This window comes from Podarcis melisellensis (assembly GCF_964234715.1).
Source record: "Podarcis melisellensis genome assembly, chromosome: 15".
NCBI lineage: Eukaryota > Metazoa > Chordata > Lepidosauria > Squamata > Lacertidae > Podarcis > Podarcis melisellensis.
This window is the reverse complement of record NC_138532.1, coordinates 6,781,481-6,798,687: the sequence shown is the minus strand read 5'-3', so window position 1 is coordinate 6,798,687 and position 17,207 is coordinate 6,781,481. Positions and strand designations below refer to the sequence as shown.

The 17,207-nt window shown below is 45.3% G+C and overlaps 1 long non-coding RNA gene across 1 annotated transcript; it reads left to right on the top strand.

Annotated features, from left to right (window-relative positions):
* Window positions 1–579: 579 nt before the first annotated feature.
* Window positions 580–7,274, top strand: LOC309358307. Its single transcript, XR_014163436.1, has 3 exons — window positions 580–658; window positions 1,176–1,310; window positions 6,826–7,274. It is a non-coding gene; the product is annotated as an uncharacterized lncRNA (long non-coding RNA).
* Window positions 7,275–17,207: the final 9,933 nt, after the last annotated feature.

Below are 17,207 nucleotides of genomic sequence, written 5' to 3'. Positions count from 1 at the left end.
ATTTTCCCTATCTGCACAGGTGTTGTGTACCATCTATACATCATCTTCATGTAATTCTCCTTCAGTAGGGAACAATCTGTAAATTTTAAATCAGTTTTCCATAATTTTTCCCAATCTTCCATCTTAATGTTGTGACCTACATCTTGTGCCACAGGTGTCCCTTTTTGAGGACAGTATCTTCTCACCAGCACCAGCTAGGAAGCAGGCAGAGAAAAATGACCTATTTTGAGCTCAATTTTCCAGTGTTTGTGTGAAGAAATGTGGATGGGTCTCTCTTTTTTTAACATTCTCCGTTTTGTTTTGGGTGTGAGTGATTTGACTGTACTGACTGCATCTCCATGAAGAGACAGTGTTAGATAAGTCTCTTTCTAAACGTGATAGAGGAGAGGAAAGCTAATGTTTCTGTGTGAATGTATGTGACACAAAGAAGTATAGAAGTTGACGTTTTCCCAAAGAAACAGGAAGGAGAAGTGAGCTGGAAGGAGAAAGTGGAAACATCTCAGAAGGAACTGCATGGCCAAGCTGGGTCATGGACAGAAGGCTGAGTGCAAGTCCTGGAAAGAGAGAGAGAGAGAGAGAGAGAGAGAGAGAGAGAGAGGAAGAAGCTGCACTCTTCAACTAAGTAAAACTAAGCCCATGCTTACATTAGCACGTGAATGTAAATACTTTGCATATATTCTTCTTTAGCTATATGTTTTGTGAGCAAAAGCTTTTGAATATTTTAACGAGTGTTCGGGCATTGTTCTAATTTCAAGAAAAGAGTCAGTATTGCACATGATTTGGCTTCCTAGCTGCAATTTAGCTACGCTGCCAACAGGGCATCTGTAACACATAACGCATCATATTTTTAAGGAACGAGGAAAAGAAGGAAAAAGAAACAGGGTGCATCAAGGGGAAGAACTATTATATCATGAAAGGAAACATTTCTAAAGCCAAAACTTCCCAACCCCTGACCCACAACATACATAAAACCTGGAAATGAATTCCAGAAGCCCCAATTCCATTGGGTATCATGAGCCTTGCAAACATACATCTGATTTGCATTCTTCCTTGTTTGTATTTGGGCTTGTATTTAGCATATTTGTTCTGAAAACTTGGGCGACACTGTCTGTGCTAGATCAAAACCCATTTTTAAGAAACATAATGATTGCATAATGTCTGTTTCCAAAACCTAGTGGGACATATGTGAAAACAGTTCATGGAGCTGTGAAGCTGTTGGTGCTGGTACGTCAGCTTTGAAGGCTTCTGGAAGCCCAGCATGGACTGGAACATTTTACTGGTGCCATATTGCAGGGAGTACATCAATTCAGGTAAGTTCCAGAATTAATTCCCAAGGAGACCACTTAGCTCTCTTTTGATAGAGATCTTGTTAAATGTGGTCATGGAGAGGGAGTGATTTGCATGACAGCCTTTCAACAGCAAAGAAACAAAACTGGCAAGGGAGCACAACAGAGAACAGCAAAGCCCACGCAACTGCTGCCCTCCTGGGAAAGTTGCATCTCTAGAATGTTTCCAAAGGGCTCCTGTAGCAATTGAAACACAGAGCTTCTTTTGCTCGGATGGTCCTAGCAAATGTACACTGGCAGCACACAATCTTGTTTAGCAGGTGGCCATATTGCCCTGGTAGCCAGCTAATTATTTGACCATCTGGCCACTTTCAGGAAGTAGCGAGAGAGATGGCAAAGCAAGTTTTTCCTTGGCAAGCTTTTCCCCCCTCATCCTCCTCCACCACCATCACTGTATCAGAGTTAACCTTCTGTGCAGCTGGATGACATAAAATCCTAAATGTATTTATATGTATTTAATGTGCACCCACATCCACACACCCAGCTAGTTAGAAAGAAGTTTAGAGTATCACTGAGCTGCTTCTATGGAGAGCGGTTGCCAGACCAGGGCTGTCTTCATGCAGAGCTTTCCTGGGCCCCAGCAGGCATCTTAGATGAATGCTGCTGGTTGTTCTGATCTAATGATGCCACTTCTGCAATTGCTACAATGTTTGGAAACCCTAGAAATACAATGATAATACAAACCAAGATGTTGTTGTGCCTTTTTCTGATCAGTTGAGGAGGTTGAGAGTGCTGCTGAACCCAGCCCTGCTTTTAGAGGGGAAGGTAATTGGGGGGTGGGGGTGGTCAAGATTCAAAACCAAAAGCAACCCAGAAGACTAGAAACCAAATGTGCTGAGAAGGTTCTCAGCGAAACGGTAGGGAAAAAATCATTTCGGGGCGGCAACAGGAATTCAGTGCTGCTGGTTTGATGGGCTGAAGGTTAAAAGAAAGCCACCAGGATTTTTCTATATGAGATTGCTCAGCCTCTGCCCTTCAGTATACCAGCTGTCAACCTAAATGCACCTGTCCTACAGTTTCTGGAGGAAAATCAGAGCCAAGAGGATGGAAACAGATGAAATAGACAAATCAGAGCAGTCTCTTAAAAAATCTTTTTTTTTTTTTAAAAAAGGAATTTTATTAAGTTTTTCAATAGTTATATAAAAGCAAAATAAAACAATAATAAAACACAGACAAAAGAAAAACGAAACAAAAAAGAACAGGTATAATTTCATTCCCTTTCTTTTCTTATACCTTACTTTCCCAACTTCCCCATACCTCCCCTCTCTGTATTCCAGTTTCTATTATATTTAATTCAGCAAATCCTTCCCCTTAATTTCGTTTAAATTTTTAACCCTTCTTTTCTTATTACTTATCCAATTCGGCTGGAAACCATACAATTTCTAAACCAGCGCCATTCTAACACTCATTAATTTTGCAATATTTCTTAAGATAGTCCTTAAATTTCTTCCAATCTTCTTCCACTGTCTCTCTCCCCTGGTCTCGGATTCTGCCCATCATTTCTGCCAGTCCCATATAATCTATCACCTTCATCTGCCATTCTTCCAAGGTGGGTAGATCTTGTGTCTTCCAATACTTTGCGATGAGTATTCTTGCTGCTGTTGTAGCATACATAAAAAATGTTCTATCCTTCTTTGACACCGTTTGGCCGACAATACCCAAGAGAAAGGCCTCTGGTTTCTTCAGAAAGGTATATTTAAATACCTTTTTCAATTCATTATATATAATTTCCCAGAACGCCTTAATCTTAGGGCACGTCCACCAAAGATGAAAAAAGGTACCTTCATTTTCTTTACATTTCCAACATTTATTATCAGGCAAGTGGTAAATTTTTGCAAGCTTGACTGGGGTCATGTACCACCTGTAAATCATTTTCATAATATTTTCTCTTAGGGCATTACATGCTGTAAATTTCATACAACTTTTCCCAGTCAGCAAACATAATGTTATGACCAATGTCTTGTGCCCACTTAATCATAGCTGATTTCACTGTTTCATCCTGCGTATTCCATTTCAACAGCAAGTTATACATTTTTGACAAGTTTTTAGTATTGGATTCTAACAATTCTGTTTCTAATTTTGATTTTTCCACCTGGAAGCCAATTTTCCTGTCCATCTTGTAAACCTCCATTATTTGATAATAATGAAGCCAGTCTCGCACTTTATCTTTTATCTTAAAAAATCTTCAAGACAAGATCAAATTACTTTTAGCCCATGACCAAGGAGAGGAACCCAATGCCATAATCAGTACAGAACACCAGAACTTGATCTCTTCTGAACAAGTCTCCCCAGTGGCTAGGAAGGAGGGTGCGGGCTGCCCCGGGTGTCACCATTGAGGGGGGTGACAAAATGCCGGGCGGTGGCTTGGGCGCAGGCTCCGCGCTGCCCAAAATGGCAGTGTGGGGCTTGTGTCTACCCGCCGCCTTCCCCTCAGCTGCCTCCCCCTCAGTGAGCCGGTTCCATGGAGGCTCAGCTGCTCCTGCACGAGTTCCAGCCGCTGATGGATCGCGCGCACGTGGCTGCTGCTGGTGGGCAGCGTGCGCAAGGGTGATCCAGTGCCGCGGGCGCTGCTGCAGACCTTCGCCCGCGACCCCTTCGCCAAGCCGGAGCCTAGCAAGGAGGAGCAGGAGGCGGAGGAGGCAACGAGGGCGCAGCCGGTTCCTCCCGGGGCGCACAGGGTCCGTGTGCGCGTATGCAGCGGAGGCTCGGCACACTCACGCCCGCCGTGCGCGCTGCTCTTCGTGCTCTTCTGCGCAGGATTCGCTCGCGACGCCACCGCGCGTGCCAGGAGCGGCTCTGCCTGAACGAGATCCTCCACGATGTGGAAGGCTCTGTGCAGTGCACCGTGCCTTGCTCACCCCACCTCCATCCCCGGCTCGCCCCAACCCCTGGGCGCAGGGCATGTGTGCCACACCGGCGGGCGCCCTAGTGGCTAGCTCCGCCACTGAGAAACAGACGCCTATAACACAGGATTCAGGCCAACGTTTGGAACCAACTCCAGCCCTGGACACTGAAGTTGAAACTTCACCCTCTGGACTCCAACCTGGAAGAACCCAGTATTAACCTCAAGGAACGAGGCTATTGCCAGTGCATCTAGCCCCCATCCCAGGAGAGGGAGATAAATAGGGCAGATCTGCATCAAAATGATTTATACCCATCTATCACCATTGTGAAAAGATGGTCATCCCATACAAAATCTAGGGTGAACGAGGTAGTCAATCCAGTGGAAGATATAAGGTTGCTAGAGAGAGAAAGCAAAGAAGCAGAGCTGTTTCTATTTGTTTAGCTATGGACATCAACACCTGCATCCAAAAGCAGAAGGCAGTCAGGGAGCCCCAGACACATGCAGAAGCAAGGGCCAGCAAGTGAGTGATGGGAAAGATCCTGACTTGGTTGGTTGCTGCCAGTCCGAGCATACCATACTGGGCTAGACGAACCAACACTCTGGTGTCCTATAAGGCAGCTTCCCATGTCTGATGTGCTTCTAGATATGTATGGCACAGCTGTGGTTCTAATGATTAATTGCTCCCATTGTGAGCCGGATGTGCATTATGTGACTAATTTTCGCTGCATTAATGAATCTCCAGATTGACATTCAAAGGCTTTCTCCCCTTTCTTCTTACAATGACCTCTGCTGTTAATGGATTTTGATAGACTCTGGTAAGTGCACAATGACGAGAACACTACACAAAGGTTCTTGTTAGTGTTTTTCCCCAAACACAGTGTGGGTCACGGCTTGTACTGTGATGGTCTTCTCCACGTGTGGGCACAAACTGCAAAAGGGCCACTTCCTCAGGGTTGAACCCAGCCGGAGCTTTTGTACTTCAAATAATGGCATTTGAGCAGGGATTTGAATCTGAGCATCCCACATCAAAACCCATCAGCTCTCTATGGAAGCACCATCCCAATATTATTATGGCACATGGGGACAACAATTGGATTTTGGCACATGCTGAAGGAAACCCTGGAACTAATATGAGCTCTGCACAATTCAGATGCTCATCTAAATGACCATAGAAGGGTGAGCAGGTTTGTTCACATTCCTGGCAGGTAGCCTCACTAAAAGAGCATTTGGCAGAATGTCTGAAAAAAAGCTCTACACCATACATTTAAAGCACATCCTATGCACATACAACATACAACATCCCCCAAAGAATCCTGGGGACAGTAGTTCTTTAAAGGGTTCTGTGAATTGTAGCTCTGTGATAGAGAAACTACAGTTCCCAGCATTCTTTGGGGAAGTCATGTGCTTTAAGGATGCACACACACTACACCTTTAAAGCACATTGATTTATTTTACAGTCATACCTCAGGTTGAAGTAGTTTTGGGATGAGGATTTTCGGGTTGCGTGCTGCGGCGACCCGGAAGTAACGAAGTGCGTTACTTCCGGGTTTCGCCGCTCGCGCAGAGGGCCAAAATGACGTCACACGAATGCGTGGAAGCAGCAAATAGTGACACGCGCATGCACAGACATGGAGACACAGGTTGTGTTCACTTCTGGATGCGAACGGGGCTCCGGAACGGATCCCATTCGTATTCAGAGGTACCACTGTATTTCATAAAATGTATATTACACTGCTTGATTTTAACACCAAAAAACCCCCCAAACCCTCATTGAAACACATTATTTCCCTCTGAGCACAGAGTTACAATCACCAGCAACACTTAATAGTACCATCACTGGGGCCCATCATTGTCTCTTGTGGGAAAGAGTTCCATAGTTCAACTATTTCTTTTATCTGTCCTGAATCTTCCAACATTCAGCTTTATGCAGGTGGCACTCTGGGTTAAACCACAGAGCCTAGGACTTGCTGATCAGAAGGTTGGCGGTTCAAATCCCCATGACAGGGTGAGCTCCCATTGCTCGGTACCTGCTCCTGCCAGCCTAGCAGTTCAAAAGCACGCCAAAGTGCAAGTAGATAAATAGGTACCACTCCGGCAGGAAAGCAAACAGTGTTTCCGTGCGCTGCTCTGGTTCGCCAGAAGTGGCTTAGTCATGCTGGCCACATGACCCGGAAGCTCCCTCGGCCAATAAAGCGAGATGAGCACCACAACCCCAGAGTCGGTCACGAGTGGACCTAATGGTCAGGGGTCCCTTTACCTTTATGAGTTCTTGTGACCTGAGAGAGAGAGAGAGAGAGAGAGAGAGAGAGCGCTTTTCTCTATCCACTTTCTGTATGCCAGGGATCAATTTATAAACTTCTGTCATTTCACTTCTTATTTGCCTTTTCTCTAAACTAAGAAGTCCCAGACACTGCAACCTTTCCTCATGGGGGAATATAAATACAAACGAAGGAAAACAAATCTTTATACATTTGCCACTGCTAATACTACCCACTTGAGGACACTATATATTATTGCACTTTATAAAAATCCAATTCTGTGAATAATTGCAAATTATGTATAATTGCAATTGGGATAAGTATGAAGAAAGTATGCTAATTAGGCATCTTATCTAATTTACTGTCACGTTGATAGCGTCTGTCTTTTGAAGAGAAGCAAAATGCCAACGATGACGTTTGCTAGGAATGAAATACAAAGGCAACAGGGGAGAGAAACATGTGCCGTAAGATGAACATAATAAAGCAGGAGAGATGTATCTAGGGAGAGCTAATGAAGTAACTACTGGAAAACAAGAAAATCTACAATCAGATGGAAGCTCAACTAAAATGGTGGCTCTGCACATGGGCACATAAAACATCAATATTATCCTACAATGCTTGGCTGCGCTGTCAAGATCATTCTATAACATATACTCAGAGTTAAGTCCTGTTTTGCAAAGTACCCCAGCAACACTTTATCTTCATGATTTCTGCCTCCAATTCAGCAGGGGTGGGAAACTTTGTTCAGCCCAAAGGCTACCTTCCAATGTAGATAGCTTCTCCAGGGGCACATTCCAGCACTGGGCAAGGCAGGGGAGGAAGTGAGTGGAGAAATAGATGTGTCTCTTCCTTTTGTACATTAGGTTTCATCTCTAATAATAATAATAATAATAATAATAATAATAATAATAATAATAATATATTTTCAAATTTTGAAATTTACAAATAACTGTCAAACAACCAAAATAAAAAGAGAATTCCGTAGGTTCCTCTGGACCTCCCTCCTCCCCTGTGTGGGTCCTTAGTTAACTTTTTCCTCCTGCATCTTCTCTGTTAATCCAAATCTATTAAGTCTCCATTACAACCATAATTCAACGTTAACCTACAAGTATTATTCCAATCCTACTAATAATTTTCATTGTTTACAATGATTTTTAAGGGAAATTATATATTCCCCCCATTCCTTATTAAAGTTTTGGTCTTTCTGATTTCTGATTCTTCCGGTCATTTTTGCCATTTTGGCATAGTCCACCTGTCATTCTTCTCTGGTAGGGACTCTGTCTTCTTTCCATCTTGGGCTAGTAACATCCCAGCAACAGTTGTCACGTACATAAATAGTCTTTTCTAATCTGTTGGCATTTCGGCACCTAGAATTCCTAGAAGGAAAGCTTTGATTTTTTTAAAGAAAAAAGTTATTTTCAACATCCCCCCCCCCCAGAATGTGCCACAATAGATTACATTTCAACCCCTCTGCAGCAGAGGTCCCTGGCAAGAGGGATTGACTGGTAAAATACTTTATGAATTGTAGCTGTAGCAACTCTTAGCACCCTTAAAAAACTACACTTCCCAGGATTCCTTGGGTGGGGGAACCATGACTGTTGTGATGGTCAGAGGCAAGTTTACTTCAAAATACCAGCTGCTTGAAACCGGAGGGGAGAGAGTGTCTGACATTAATGCTTGTAGGTTTCCCACAAGCATGTGGTTGGCATGCACGAAAACCGGACGCTACACTATAATTTTTATAATATTTTTATAATATTTTTATAATATTTTTATAATATTTTTATAATATTTATTTATACCCTGCCCATCTGGGACATGGGTGGCGCTGTGGGTTAAACCATAGAGCCTAGGACTTGTCGATCAGAAGGTTGGCGGTTCGAATCCCCGCAACAGGGTGAGCTCCTGTTGCTCAGTCCCTGCTCCTGCCAACCTAGCAGTTCAAAAGCACATCAAAGTGAAAGTAGATAAATAGGTACCACTCCTGCAGGAAGGTAAATGGTGTTTCCGTGGGCTGCTCTGGTTCTCCAGAAGTGGCTTAGTCATGCCGGCCACATGACCCAGAAGCTGTACACCGGCTCCCTCGGCCAATAAAGCGAGATGAGCACCGCAACCCCAGAGTCGGCAACGACTGGACCTAATGGTCAGGGGTCCCTTTACCTTTTCCTTTTACCATCTGGTTGAGTTTCCCCAGCCACTCTGGGTGGCTCCCAATCGACTGTTAAAAACAATACAGCATTAAATATTAAAAACTTCCCTAAACAGGGCTGTCTTCAGATGTCTTTTAAAGATAAGATAGCTGCTTATTTCCTTCACAACTGGCGGGAGGGCGTTCCACAGGGCGGGTGCCACTACCGAGAAGGCCCTCTGCCTGGTTCCCTGTAACTTGGCTTCTTGCACGGCGGGAACCGCCAGAAGGCCCTTGGCACTGGACCTCAAGGATGAACAAGGTGGTTGGAGATGCTCCTTCAGGTATACTGGATTGAGGCTGTTTAGGGCTTTAAAGGTCAGCACCAACAGTTTGAATTGTGCTCTGAAACGTACTGGGAGCCAATGCAGATCTCTCAGGACCGGTGTTATGTGGTTCCAGTGGCCACTCCCAGTCACCAGTCTAGCTGCTGCATTCTGGATTAATTGCAGTTTCCGGGTCACCTTCAAAGGTAGCCCCATGTAGAGCGCATTGCAGTAGATGAGCCATTTGCCTGATCCAACAAGGCATCTTATTATGTTTATACTGATAAAGGGCTTTAAATGCCTGATGTGGAAGCCGACTGGAGAAAACGAGAAAGAGAGAAGACGGAATTGACAGATTCATGCATCAGAGAGCCGGTGTGGTGTAGTGGTTAAGAGTGGTAGACTCGTAATCTGGTGAACTGGGTTCGCGTCCCCACGCCTCCACATGCAGCTGCTGGGTGACCTTGGGCCAGTCACACTTCTCTGAAGTCTCTCAGCCCCACTCACCTCACAGAGTGTTTGTTGTGGGGGAGGAAGGGAAAGGAGATTGTTAGCCACTTTGAGACTCCTTAGGGTAGTGATGATGCAGAATATCAAATCCAAACTCTTCTTCTCCTCTGCTTATTCTTGTCCTTTTCTTCATTGTTAGAAAACAGAACATACATAAATGTCCTTTGCGAGGTGTCAAAATGACGTGTATGGTTCTCTGTGCCCTTGAGAACATTCAGTACTTGCAACTTCACGGGGAGACTGTTCAGTGAAACAACACAGGTTGTGAGTTTGGTAACACGTTGTTAGTTATTTTTCCCTGAACACTTTTTTAAAAAGCTACTTTATTGGCTTTCCTCATTTCCTGCCTGGTTGTTAAAATATCTGTACCCTCATTTTTTTTGAGGGCAGAAGCTGTTGAGTCCTTTCTCTTCATTAGTATCACTTTGGACATCTCATGTTTCCAGACTTAGCACACTCTGGTCTTCTGCAATTTGCTTGCCTCCCTTTGTTTGATCTTCTCGGTCTCTGCTTCAGGCACGGCCCATGAGGTTGCCATAGAAACCACTCAGTTAACTAGCCTTGCCACAGGATTTCACACACACATATACACAAAATACAAAATAGGTGTGCTGGTCCCGAGGGTTAACCATGCGGCGAGGTCCAAGTCCAGTCCGAGGTCGAGGGTGCGGTATGGAGATTGTCTGTCAAAGCTGAAGTGGGGTCCAAGGCACGGAGTCTGGCGAGGTCAGGAACTCTGGCAGAAGAGCAGGACAGGGTGCAGGTAGGAACAGGCTACCAACAATGTTGCTCCCACAACCTGGGACTGGGGCTGGCTGGCTTTTATCTGCCCTGAGGCATAGGGCAGCCCTGGTCCACAGGGGACTCGCCTCTCCTGGCCTGGAGGCGGGCACTCCTCCTGCGGGAACTTAGTTCCCTCCGCCTCTCTGTCCTGAGCCTCTGCAGCTCATGAGAGGCTGGAGGGTTACTGGACCCAGAGGCAACCTCCTCTTCCCCTGACGGGGCTGAGAGTGGAACACCTGCAGGCAATGGGTCCTCCATCACCTCAGGGGCCAGAGCAGACTCAGCTGGTGACTGCACCTGAGTATCCAGCACAGGTAAGGACCCTTCAGGCTCCGGCCCCAGCCCCGGCTCAGCTGGTTCTGGAGGCGGGGACTCCTGTGCAGGCTGGGATTCCTCAGGTTCAGCCTCCGAGTCCGAATCCCAGGCCATCACACCAGGTCCAAATAAGCCCTAAAATGCTTTAAATGGAAAACAACAGTTTGATGATTAGCTGTATAATGACATGGCATCTAAACACTTCACAGCTGATAAACAGGAGCCATTCAGAATCACACCATCGTAGAATCATAGAACAGTAGGGTTGGAAGGGACCCAAGAGTCATCTAGTCCTTTCTATGTGATTTAACAAGAATCCCCTCCCCTAATGAGTCAGAAATTAAGGACTTAAGCTGTGGATTTAAGGCTGTGTGGAGATAAACTTTCGACCCAAAGCAATGTTTCAAGATGAAGCTGGAAAGCTAAGAGTTTTGGAATGACGCAGGTAAAAATGTCGTCGCCATTTTGGGAGGCATTGTTGGAGCTATTGGGCCTGGGAGGAGAAAGAGAGAAATAGAGTTGTTTACATATCGTGGATCAACTCCTCGGTGGGACTTAAGGGCGACAAATGCCAAAATTTACGATGGAAAGAGTGATGTTATCTACGAAGGAGATATATGGAAACCATCTGGACTTAGATTGAAGGAACGGGAAATCCACACAGGATTATTATACTTGCTATCGGCTTAAGGAGACTAACATAAGAGATCGTAAAGGAAAAAGAGAAATTATATGAACAAGATATGATGTGGAAACACCAAGATAAGACTGGATAGAATTATGAACTTTGTTTGGACTGATTGGGACTGATTTGGACATTAACGCAGTAATAAGAAGATGATCTGAATCCCCCTTTGGATCTTGAAGTATGGGTTCCCCCAACAAAATTAAAAAAAATTGGCTTTGTAATCTGGAATTTATGCGATGTGATTTAATTTGATGTGATTGGCCAGTTAATAATTTTTTTTTTTTTAAAAAAGAGTAATCTAGTCCAGCCCCCTGCAATGCAGGAATCTCAGATAAGGCATCCATGATTGAACTGTAGAGCTGGACAGTTGTAGATGTTCAGATGATCCTCCCCACCCACACATCCATACACCTTGAAAGAAGGCATGAGGCAGGTGGTGAATCTAAGGAGGCTTTGCATGGAGATGGAGGAGGAGCAGGAGGAGAAGAGGAGGAGGAGGAGGAGTTTGATATCCCACTATATCACTACCCTAAGGAGTCTCAAAGTGGCTCACAATCTCCTTTCCCTTCCTTCCCCACAACAAACACTCTGTGAGGTGAGTGGGGCTGAGAGACTTCAGAAAAGTGTGACTGGCCCAAGGTCACCCAGCAGCTGCATGTGGAGAAGTGGGGAATCGAACTCGGTTCACCAGATTACGAGTCCATTGCTCTTAACCACTACACCACGCTGGCTAATCACCAGTGTGCTTTGTGGCCATGTGTACCAAACACCCTACCAGTGGGCAGGATGAAGCCCCTCCCAACATCCTTTTTATTGCACTGTCATGATGATTTGTGTTCATGATGCTGTTGGGGACAGTCACAAGGGATCCCACTTTTAATACCGTACTAGAGTAATTCCATGGTGACCAATGTAACATTTGTAAGCTTCTTTACATAATATTCTGCGTTTTGGCTAAAGTTATTTAACTCCAGTTAACACTGTACCACAATATTACAGCTCCCTACAAAAATAATCAAGTAATATGCCACAGGCAGCTTAAATGCTTTATTTTTATTGTGTTTTTAAAGATGTGACTAATGTAACTGTTTCGCAACTTCAAAAACCTATCTGTAACTTGGACAAGTGTTTTTCTTTGAAGTATGAATCAACCCTCTCCCCCCCCCCCCAAATCCATGGCAGTATGCATAAAGAACTAACATGGGCAAGTGTCCAGCTTATAGTCCAACTATGCCAAAAAAAGTTTTCTGGCAAATAAACTGTGACCAATGTAACGTGACTAACATAACATGGGAAAAATCATTGATCAACACCCATAAATAAACCCTCTTACTTCCTCTATGCCAGGGATACCCAATGGAATGCCCTTCAGAGATTGTTTGACTACATCCAATCATTTGACTACATCCAATCATTTTAGACTACCAAGTATCCCAGTGGGCTTGATGGTTGTTGCAGTCCCAGAACATCTGGAGGGTACCATGTTGGCAACCCAACCCTATGGCAATCAGCCACAGGCAAACTTGAAAGTTTCATTATTGCCTCATTCATTTGCCAGAGCAAGTTGAGATACCAATTACCTTGCAGGTCCAGATGGTTATTTTGCATTATTTTATTAAATTTCTATACCACCCTTCATCTGAAGATCACTGGGCAGTTTATATATCACCACTCCTGCTCTGAAAAAGGACCAGAGCTGTGCTCCTCTTCATCTCCCCTTGACTATGCCACTGTTAGCTTGGCCCTTTGAAAAGCCACACTTGCCAAATCGTCCTCTTCTATACCTGACTCTATTGCTGGGATGGAAGAAAGAGCCATATAGTTTGCGGGCACACGCACTAAACCCTGTCTGTGGTGCCTACCCCTTTACCCCAAATCATGAGACAAGAGACCAGAGTATGGGTTCAAATTGGCCACAACTTTATTGAACTTCAGAAGTGGGAAACTTGGCACAGGCCATGGCAGGTAACCCTCTCAGTCCATCTGGCTGAGGATACACAGCAGATGAGGTCCAGTGAGAGGGGACTGCAAAGCGCAAACTTACACAGCATGCCCTTCCACTGACCTTGTCCGGGGAGTTTGACCTACATGCCACTGCTCTGGGGCCTGGGACTCCCAATTTTTGCCCTTTAACGGGCCCTGCAAGCGCCACCACATGGGGTGGGAGCATGAATGCATCCCCCCACCCTGACTTGATGTTAGACTAAAGGCTTCCTTGCCAGGGCCTAAAATCCGCCACCCAAGGCCCTAAGGGACCTCACCGCCAAGTCCCACAACTGAGGACCAATCAAACCCTGCAGTCTATCCAGTCCCCAAGGACTCGTTGCAAGTCGTGGAGCCAGAGGTCATTACCCAGTGGGGTCAGGTGCACTCCATCCTCCCGGAATAGGTCAACTCTATCTGCTGTGATGTGGGATGCGGGATAGAGAACCCATCAATTTGCCGCATGGTATTGCGCATGGCCCTGCTCATTTTTTCCACAGCATAATTGATGCGAGGGGAAGCCCCCCTCCACTGAAGACGGGGTAGGAGATTGGACCAGCCGATAGTCATTGTCGGGTACAAGTGATGCAGGCTTTTTATATCTGCCCCTGCAGCAAGGGCTAAGGCATTGCCTTTTTGTTCCACCAGATCGTTCTCTCCCACATATATAATCAAGACCCTCGGAGGACCATGTGCCGTCGCTGGGATGGAAGAAAGAGCCATATAGTTTGATGGAGAAATTGAAGATAAACAAATGAATTGGCAGGGGGTGGGGGCTGTAGTATTTTGGTCATCTTGTTGGTTTCTGCTCAAATCCCAGTGTGCATTTCTGGCACTACTGAATTTTAAATAGGCTGGCAAATACATAAACCCACAAGACGAGAGACAAAGCTAATCCTGGAGAACAACAACAAGAGCCCAGGAAGGACTCCTGCTGCTCTTGCTCAAAAACCAATCAGGCAGCCAGAGCAAATGATCAAGCACTTGAGCAAAGAGGCTTGGAAATGGGAAATTTCACACAGCTACATCCAGAAGCCACACAGAGACATTCAGAAAATCATGACATGGGCCTGCACAGACTAGCTCAGCAATCGAAGGACTTAGAAAAGAATCATCCAGGATTATCAGATACTGTCAAACAAAATGAGCCAAATCACTTAGTTTCATAATAAGGGATATAAATCCAAAACGCCTACGCAGTACATCTTTTTCTTTTCTTTTGGTGCATTCATCATGATTTGCGCTGATATAGAAAAATAGAGGTGGTTGGCTTTTGCTGCCCAACTCCCCAAGTGACTGAGTCCCCTAAGTCCATGATCGGTTGGAGATGAAAGGATGGCGGTAGGATGCAGTGAAAGCAAAGCAGATCTTTATTTTTCTGTTGCAACAGAGTTCCCTCCCCTCCTAGCAAGGAGGCAAGAGAGACCCAGAACCAAGAAGAAACATCTCTTTTAAGGGGATGCATTTTGGCATGGAGAAGGAGGACAATTCCTTCTATAAACAGACAGACATCACACATAAGATGGCGTTACTGTGGCTCAGGCAGGCCAAGGTGGGATATTCCTGAGGATTTATGAGTAACAATTGATGGAATTGTGTATGTTTCCCCTAGGAAAGAGGAGATATTATAGCCATCTTCAAATATCTAAAGGGCAGTCACATGGAAGATGGAGCAAGCTTGTTTTCTCCTGCTCTGGAAGCTAGGACTTGAACCAACGGCTTCAAGTTATGAGAAAGGAGATCCCAACTAAACATCAGGAAGAACTTTCTGATGGTAAAAGCTGTTCAATAGTAGAATGGTCCGCCTGCCGCCTCCCCCTCAGCTGGAGGGCGGCTGAGTGGGAGGAGGCAGGCAGACTCCGGAGGCCCCCCTGCCCCGGCTGGCCCTGCCCCACAGGTGGCTGGCCCCGTCCCTGGGCACAGGGCACATGCACCGCCCCAGGCACCCAATCGGCTCGCTCCACCGCTGCCCTTGAGGTCCCTTCCAACACTACAATTCTGTGATTCTGTGGTAACAAAGTACAGTCATACCTCATGTTATGTTTGCTTCATGTTACGTTCTTTCAGGTTACGTCCCACAGTGACCTGGAAGTACCAGAAAGGGCTACTTCCAGGTTTTGCCTCTCGCACATGCGCAGACACGCAAAACGATGTCATGTGCATGCGCAGAAGCGGCAAATTGCAACCTATGCGTGCGCAGATGTGCCGCTGTGGGTTGCACTCTTTTCATGTTGCAAACTGGCCTCCGGAACGGATCCCGTTCGCAACCAGAGGTATCACTGTACAGTGGTACCTTGGGTTGCATACGCTTCAGGTTACATACGCTTCAGGTTACAGACTCCGCTAACCCAGAAATAGTACCTTGGGTTAAGAACTTTGCTTCAGGATGAGAACAGAAATTGTGCGGCGGCAGTGGGAGGCCCCATTAGCTAAAGTGGTGCTTCAGGCTAAGAACAGTTTCAGGTTAAGTATGGACCTCTGGAACGAATTAAGTACTTAACCCGAGGTACCACTGTATCCCTAAATTTCATTAGAGAATAAAATGGCAGATTTGTCCATCCTTACGTCCAGGTAAGTGGGATTAGGACTACAAGCAGTGCTTTTTTTCTGGGAGTACTAAAGGGTGTGCAGTCCCAGCTCCCCCCTCCCCATTAATAGTGTGGCACTTGGACACAGAGCTTTAAAGTGTGAGCCATGTCTGGAAAATGCAGAGGAAAGGTAAGTGCAGATAATCTTTAATCACTGTACTGTGTTCAGTTCTCTGCACAGATATTTAAGAACACAGAGAAGCTAGATTGCGTCCACAGGAGGGTGACAAACATGATGAAGAGCATGGACACTATGCCCTATTAAGAAAGGTCGAAGTCACAGGTTATGGTCAACCTGGATAAAAGATGTCTTAATTGGTGATATGATAGTCATCTTCATAAAGTGCTGTGACATGGTAGATGGAGCAAAGTCGATTGCTGTTGCTCCAAAGGTCAGGATCTGAACAAATATTGTTCAAATGGCAAGAACAGGGGTTTTTGATTAAACTTTCTGAATAACTTCTTGATGGTACAAGCTGTGTGGGACAGTTTGCCTTGGGAGGTGGTTTATGTTATTATAAAGCACCAAAGCTGCTGCAAGCAAAGGCTCTAGCAGCTCAGTCAGCTGCTTGTGGCTGGAAAGCCAGGCAGGATGTTTGTGACTGTTGCCATGGGAACAAAGGGGCAGTCCATTCTATACTGAGCACCGGATGTTAGCTCAGTGTGTGTGTCATATGACCCGTACTGGAAGTACATGGGTGGAGTCTATTCTAACTGCTATGGAGTGCAGACATGTTTTCTCTGTACTGTTATGAAAGACAGGAATAAAAGATGTAAATAGATTTCTGTCTGCTTCTTTCCCCTCCCTGGGGGACACCAAAGGGGAGAGAGGAAGAACGGTGTGTTCCTCTCACACATCTGAGAAGAATCGCCGAGACCTCGGCTGCTTATCAGCAGTGTAGCAGCGGGGAGGTCGCCAAGGAATATCTGCCGGTGCCTAAGCTGTGGCACATACCTCTGACCTGGCAGAATTCCAACAGTTTACTCCTCTTCAGTAGGTTTCCAATAAGAGCCTGGATGGTCACATCAGGGATGCTGCAGCTTTGGATCTCCTGCATCAACAGGGGGTTGTACTAGAGACCTTTAGGTCATTCTCTGACCCGCCACCTAAAAATCTAGATGTCAGGGGGGAACAGATCTAAACAGAGCCTTCATTCTGCCATGTTGTTTTCTATGTGCAGCAATTATCACTTGTAGTTTGAAAGTGATGCAAAGCAATCAAATCTAGAAAAGGGGCTTTGTTGTTTAAATTAGCTAACAAATACGTAACTGAAAAGGTGGCTTTTGATGTCTTTGTAGTAAAGCATGACAGATTGTTTTAATGATCAACGGTGGCTGGGTTGACATTTTGCATCCGGAATGGGAGATTATGTTTTTAGAAATTTTTCATGGCTTGAAGTCCAAACAAAAACCTTTGATCAAATCTTATAAATAGGC